Here is a 7,986-nt window from a genome sequence, read left to right on the forward strand (position 1 = left end):
GCGGGAAGCGTCCTCTCGTAAATGGGAAAGAAACGAACGCTTGGACAAACACAAGGGTTCGCGATAGATATAATATAGTAATAGAAATTGGGAATAAAATATATTTGAAAGGTATTCTAGAAGAAACCATCGAATTCAGTTGTATATGAACCTTTTTAAATTAAAAAATTGGACGATATAGGTTCTTGTTACGAGTGTATTATTTTTACTATTTACTAAACGGTATAATTTAAAAATAAAAGAAACGAAAACTGATTTAAAACTATATTGAAAGAAATGTAGCTGTTTTTATTAAAGATAGTTTATTTATGAAATGTTCAATAAGTTATTTTAATTTTAGGTCCAACCTTTGAAATACCAAAGTCAAGGTGAAAAATGTTTATTGTTATGATGAATTACTTTTGGATATGTCGTAAAGTGGTTCAACACTGATTTTATTCACAGTTAGTGAATTTGAATTATTTGTACCAATTTAAAACGAGTGCTTTTTTTTTCTGAGATAAACCTCAAAATAGGTTGGCAGGAAAACAACTCGTTTCAATACAGCATTCATAATTATCAAATATACATAAAGTAAGTATATACGATCAAATTTTTAAACACCAATTAACCAATAATATGTTTTAAATGTTTCTTTTTTAATTCGACACGTGTATATTTAATTTCTAGGTATTTAATACTGATAAACATATTTCATGCTCATATACTTTAGTAATGATAAATATATTTTAATTTTATATACCACTCAAATAACTTGTATTTCATAAACTGACAGAACATTGTTTATTATGTCAAAACATCACAAGTTCACTAAGAACGTTTATTAAAACATTCTAGGATTCATTGAATAGATACTTGACAGGTGTTTCTAGCTGACGATGAACTTAGAAGTAGGCCTACGGAATTGCTTTCTTCTTTTGAATTTATTGCAAGTATGCATAATATTGCTTGGAAAATAAAATTGTATACGTAAGTTAAAACAATTATTGACTAATCTATAGAAAGTAATATTAGAATGTATTAAACTTTGCTAAATTATTTATAAATTACTTTATTTATACACTTGTATTTAGAAGCGATATTAAAGACATTTACTGGTTATTTACAAATTAACTTGAGTCAGTTGCTGTGTGTATCCAAACTAGCTGCGCTCGTTGTCCATAAATCTATCTTCCATACACTGAGTGGCAATATTATTGGGACACGATAAGGACAGAAATCATCAAGCTTTCAAAGGGGCATGGTTAAGGGTGCTGTTCTAGCAGAAACATCTGCTATCAGAGTTTGTCAGCATTATTAATCGAAAGGGAATATGCCTGCTACAAATATAAAATATGGCTGGTGATTGACCTAAGAAAAAACGATTAGGTAAAAAGTAGAAAAGGTGTTAGATTGCGTCTCATTTGGCTGCTTCCTTCAGCACATTGAAGTGGCTTTAGAAAATCTGTGATATGGTAGTGGGCAACCAGTTTTAAAAACTTATCTCTAGTACAAACATAAAAACACCACTTCAATGTTGACAGTTAATTACTAGAAGTAAATACTTTGGCCTTATGGGTCATGTCTCACCTTTTTGTGGGCTTACAAAATTATGAATAAAAACCGTATGATGGTTAGCTCTTGTTAACCATAGGAGGTGGTGTAAAGGTGTAGTAAACTTCTTGTTGCAGGTTTTTATTCCTTTATAATGTTGAATTATATCTGGTACATGCCTGAACATTGTTGCCAATTAGGTTAAGTGAAGAATATTTAATTTAAACCTTAGCGGAGAATCAGGCTGATATAATAGTATAAGGCTGTGCTTTTGGTGTTTATGAAAACCAGAGAAAACTTTCAAGAATAGATACAAGTGTACAAGTAAATATCGTCGTAATATCCTAAAATCATCTCACTTTTAAGTTAGAAACTACAAACGGCAGTATTGTGAACTTATCATTCCTAATAAGCAAGACAGAACATTTTTGTCTGACACTATTATAACAGTTGCACCTCTTGGACAGCAGCCTAGCCTCATCCTGACAGGTCAATAACATTATCAATTACTAAATACAGTAACATAAAATATCATTAAAATTTCTATTTCAACTCCTCAACGATATGTAGTTTGTATCATTCGTTATAAAATAAAAACCTTTTTCGTTTATCAACTGACACCAAAACTTGCTGAAAATGTTTTCCCTTTGAATCAATCGACGCTTAAAATCCAAGTAATTTGGTGTGAATATTATTTTTAATTTCTTTCTCAGATTCATCCATATCTCCCATTTTTCTTTTCTTTTTTGTCCAGCCTTTACACTTACCTTACAAACAAGTTACGAGTCAGTCCTTTTGTCTTATGATCAACAATTTTGTAGATCTCATGGATGTCCAAGAACAAAGTCAGGCCACTTCTATAAAAATCCTAACTTTGCTAATTCATTCATTGAAAGAGCGGTTTAAAAACACTTTTAAGTCGGGACAACATCTAGATGTCTTTGTGAATAAACAAAAACTTTGAATGAAGAGATAAAAGAATTTGTTTACATATTCCTCTGTCGACATGTACAATGCTCTCAAACGATGGGAGCTTAGAATAAACTTAAAATTCGACGTGTTGTGATTTCCACCCTATTTGAAATTGTTCAAAATAACATTACATCATTATCATCGAGAAGAAAACTCACTCGAAAATAACTGCTGAAAATGGAGATAAAAAACTTAATTTTTCTCGTATTTTTTTATAGATGACAACACCACCTCATCAGCGGAATATTTCTGAAATTATTCCTGCTTTTCCTGTTTTCTAGTTCTCATTACGTTATTGCTAGTTTTAGAGTCAGTTTTCTTTCTTATGCAAAATAATAGATCTTCAAAAAGATTAATATTTTAAACGGTCTAAAAGCTTTGAGAAGTTTCGAACAATCGTTTGTCCTTCAGGAGGTAACAATAGCAGAATGGTCGAAAATTGGTGATTTTAGAAATGTCATCTCTACCAGCATTCTCAACAAGATCATTCACCTAAAAAAAGTCCCAAAAAATAACGAACATTTATCGTTACTTTTAAAAATTGTACACATCTTGTGTGTGTGTGTGTGTGTGTGTGTGTACAATAAGCGTTTCTCAACCATTCCCACAGCAGAGATCGAATCGTTGCATTCTTAAACTGTCTAGTAAAACGCAAAACCACTATACTTTACTTGTGAATGTTCTGTAAGATGTGTTTATTTTTGTCAAATCACTCAAACCAACCACCCCATTATTTATTTTAAAAATTCTTTCAGCATTAATTATGTTGCATAACCATGGTTAACAATTCATTAACTGTTTCCATAAGAATACCACTCTCCACGAAAGTGTACTTTGGATTGTTTAACCAGCAGGAAACTGAAACATATTTCGTGTGCAAAATACAAACTAGATTGTTGTTATTTTTGTTTTAAGCCCAAAACAATATTGTGTACTGTGGATTTGGTTTGCTTTGTTTTGAATTTCGCGCAAAGTTTAACAAGAACCATCTGCGCCATCCGTCTCTAATTTAGCAGTGTAAAACTAGATGGAAAGCAGCTAGTCATTACCACCTACCGCCAACTCTTGGGCTACTCTTTTACCAACGAATAGTGGGATTGAAAGTCACATTATAACGGCTGAGGGGGCGAGCATGTTTCATGCAACGGGGATTCGAACCCGCTGTAATGTAAAGCCCTATTATTTACTTACGACCGTGTTACTATGTCCAGTTGTGCTCTGTCTAACTGCCGTGCACATTTGCGATAGTTCTGTAGCTGTGCAAAAAAGCTTCATCGTAAGGCTAATTATGTCCAATGCACATCACTCCTCCCTGCATGTCTTCCATGCTCCGTCTAGTGTATGACGAAAACAGTTTTACATCGTCAATTTCATAGACATCAGTAGGTTCAGTAACTTTTCCAACATCGATACAACCACTTACATAGACTCTTGACATACGTCATCCTTTGTTTTTCACGGTCTCTCCTTCCTCCAGTCTTTCTAGTTACTACCAGACTTTCAATTTTTTTCTTTCCTCGTAACGTGTCCGAGAAACTCCAACTGTCTCTTTCTGGTGGCAGTAAGCATCTTTTCCTTAAAACCTGCTCTTAACAACATATCTTTAAGATGCGCTTTGAGAACAATAACTTAGTTGCTTAAGTTCTTTTTTCCATTGTTGGAAATATTATCCAACATTCTGATGCATAAGTGAGAACTAGTATAATATAGAAATACAAAACTGTAAGTTCTTCCACATTGAAATTTTACTTTTTGGTAGTACGTTGGTTTTAAATTTATCAAGAAAACTACATGAACCGTCCCTATATTAATATATATCCATAATTTCTAATCATTCCAGGCAAGAAGCAATGTCTAGGAGCCAAGTACTAATTAATTATTGTATTAATATAAACTTGAAGTGTCCAGTTGAATCCTCACTGAGTTGGATAGTTTATCCAGAGTTTCCCAGGAATGAGAAGAGACTGGATTTTATCTAAATATCGTCCATCTCTTTCACCATAATTTAAGTATAAAATTCAACTTGTTTGTTTTGAAATTACAGATACGTTTTTGTTAGCAATTGTTCGTGGAGTTTAGATATAAAGACGTAGAGAACCAATGCAGTGAAATAAAATCAATTGGAAATGAAGTGACAAAAGGATGGACTTTCTTCCATCTAGTCCATTTATGGACCATCAAGAAAAATTTTTCAGCTTTTTTCAGTTTCAGGCTTTACACTTATAAATTCTCTTCTTTAATAAGACCACATCAACAAATAATCAGTGGACCTGTATATGTGTTTTCTTAATGTCCAATCCCCCGATAGGTTTGTTTTGAATTTCGCGTAAAGCTATACGAAGGCTATCTGCGCTATCCGTCCGTAATTTAGCAGTGTAAGACTAGAGGAAAGGCAGCGAACCAACGAAATATGGGATTGACCGTCACATTATTACATCCCACAGCTGAAAAGGTGAGCATGTTTGGTGTGATGGGGATGCGAACCCGCAACCATCAGATTACGAGTCGAGTGTCTTAACCACCTGGCCGTGTCAGGCCAGCTCCCGATAGGACAGCGATAAGTCTTCGGAGATTTACAATCCTAAGGACAGGGGCTCGATTCTTCGATGGACACAGCAGACAGCCCGAGTAAATTGATTTTACTTCCAGTTGGCCAGGTGGGTTGAAGCGTTCGACTCGTAATCTGAGAGTCGCAGGTTCGAATCCCCGTCGCACTAAACATGTTTGTTCTTTCAGCCGTGAGGGCATTATAACGTGACGGTCAATCCTACTGTTACTTGATTAAAGAGTAGCCCAAGAGTTGGCGATGAGTAGTGATGACTAGCTGCCTTCCCTGTAGTCTTACACTGTTAAATTAGGGACGGCTGGCGCAGACAGCCCTTGAATAGCTTTGCGCGAAATAAAAAAACAAACAAATGGGTAAACAAAGGTCTGACATGAATACACAAGAAAGTGGGCCGATCAAAGAAATGACCTCGTAGGAAAGGACACAAATAATGTCAGAACATATTAATTTAAAGCTTTCTGATTTTCCTGTCCAGTTACCAAAAACTTTGAAGAAATAAATAAGTGGGTAGTAATGACCACGAATGTGATTGAGTGATTTATATATGTGTTGCCATTTGCAGTACGTATAAAATGTTTTATGTTTTATTAACTAATTTCTGTAGTGCATATTGATGTATAAAAATATATTAATACTCGAAATAAATGATTTTATAACACCAAATTGTAGTTTTTATTAAATTAAACACTCAACGTTTTGCTTCTCAGCTTCTTCAGAAGTGTTCACTGAAACACAAACCTAAACTGACGGACAGCATTTATATCTTTCACTTGTGTATTATTATTATTTTGGTCTTATAAGATCGTTATATTTAGTACTAATATTTCATTAAATTATTGAGTAAAACTGTTTGTATATAATACAAGATTCTACTTGAATAACGTAAGAGGCTTGTCTCAATCATTTTCATTTTTTATGTGACTTTTTTTTCTTTGTATTTTATGGATGTATACATATATATCTATGTATACATTATAACCATAACCAAAACACATTAATAAGAAATTTAACTTTTCTTTTAAAAGTACGCTGCACATTTTTTTTTAAAAGGGATCATAGGGTACATGCTACAACGTAGGATTATAAAATGTATCCTGGGTTTTGGAGGTGACTGTAGAAGTAGGACCTACATTGCGGTGTGGATACACAGTCTATCAGTCTTAATCTCCAATTCGCTAGTCTCACATAAGAAAATTAGAAGTTAGGAGAGCGAGATGTGGGTGCTCTAGCCCGCAACGTCTTACATCTATATCACCTTTCACTGCCTGCAGACAGCTGTGAGAAGGTGACTGCTCTCCCAAGTTAGAATAAGAAAAAGATAAATATAAAAAGATGAAGAAAGAGAAAAAAAAAATAAAATGAAAATAAGTTACAACCATTTGTTTTTTTATTAGTATAAGTAACAGAATGAAGGTATATATGTATGTATGTATATATATTTGATTAACAGTTTTGCATATATAAGCAATTCAAAACGTCTATGGAACAAAATCTATAAATGTGTGCAACTTGGACAACTGAAGTGACGCCATTTCCATATTTTCCTTAAGTTGGAACAGAGTAGAATCGAACTTGAGGTAAGCTTAATTTCCCTGGTAGTTAAAGCTTAAATAAATTCCATTTTACACAATTAAAAGAGATATAAACTTCCGTCCCATTATTATTATTATCATAAATAGACATCTATTTTCATTGCTGTTTTTTCTTTATGTTCAGGAAATGAATTTTATTTTCGTCATGTATTGGGGTGAAGCTTACAGTTCGTAACTGTTAAATGGCGGCTATTATCAATTCATGTTGTTACATACAGCAATCCCGCTGTTTAAGGGTTAAACAGCAATTACAGTTAACCCTATTTAAAGAGAGTTTGTTTTGGAATTTCGCACAAAGCTACTCGAGGGCTATCTGTGCTAGCCGTCCCTAATTTTGCAGCGTAAGACTAGAGGGAAGGCAGCTAGTTATCACCACCCACCACCAACTCTTGGGCTACTCTTTTACCAACGAATAGTGGGATTGACCGTCACATTATAACGCCCCCCGCGGCTAAAAGGGCGAGCATGTTTGGCGCGACCGGGATGCGAACTCGCGACTCTCGGATTACGAGTCGCACGCCTTAACACGCTCGGCCATGCCGGGCCGAGGAGAAAGGAAGATAATAACTCACGATAAAGACCCGGCCCTGACCAGATGGTTAAGGCTCTCGACTCGTAATCCAAGGGTCGCGGGTTTGATTCTCCGTCATACCAAACACACTCGCCCTTTCAGCCGTAGGAGCGTTATAATGTTACGGTCAATCCCACTATTCGTTGATAAAAGAGTAGCTTAAGAATTGGCGCTGTGTGGTGATGACTAGCTGCCTTCCTTTTAGTATTAAATTCAAAATGAGGTACGGCTATCGCAGATGGCTTTTTTTATGTATATTCCAAAATTTGCAAAATAATAATTTTTTATTGTCTGCTTAAAATTAGCTTTACTTGTTCACTTTTATCAAAATACCTTCTTGTGGAGACACATCAACGCCTTAAGACTTATAATACTATCTTGGTTTATTTGTATAAGTTTTCTTTTATTTAATTAATTTTTCTCGTTCTTACTTTCAGTCCACAGTTTCGTCACTATTAGGCATCTCATTCACTTATAAAATCTGTAGAAGCACTACAACCGCAAATTAATTCATTGTCAGAGACTATTCTGTTTTAATTCTTTCAAGCCAAATAGCAATTTAAAATTCTCTGAGCAAAATTGTCTCCTGATTTACAACGTTAAAATCAGGGGTTCGATTCCCCTCGGTGGGCTGAGCAGATAGCCCTTTGTGGCTTTGCCATACGAAAAAACACGCACACACACACATTGAGCAAAATTGGTGAACGTTTCTAACAAATACTCGTTCTAACATATCCAGATCCGCAAAATTC

Source organism: Tachypleus tridentatus, chromosome 8, assembly GCF_004210375.1.
Source record: "Tachypleus tridentatus isolate NWPU-2018 chromosome 8, ASM421037v1, whole genome shotgun sequence".
Classification (NCBI taxonomy): Eukaryota; Metazoa; Arthropoda; class Merostomata; order Xiphosura; family Limulidae; genus Tachypleus; species Tachypleus tridentatus.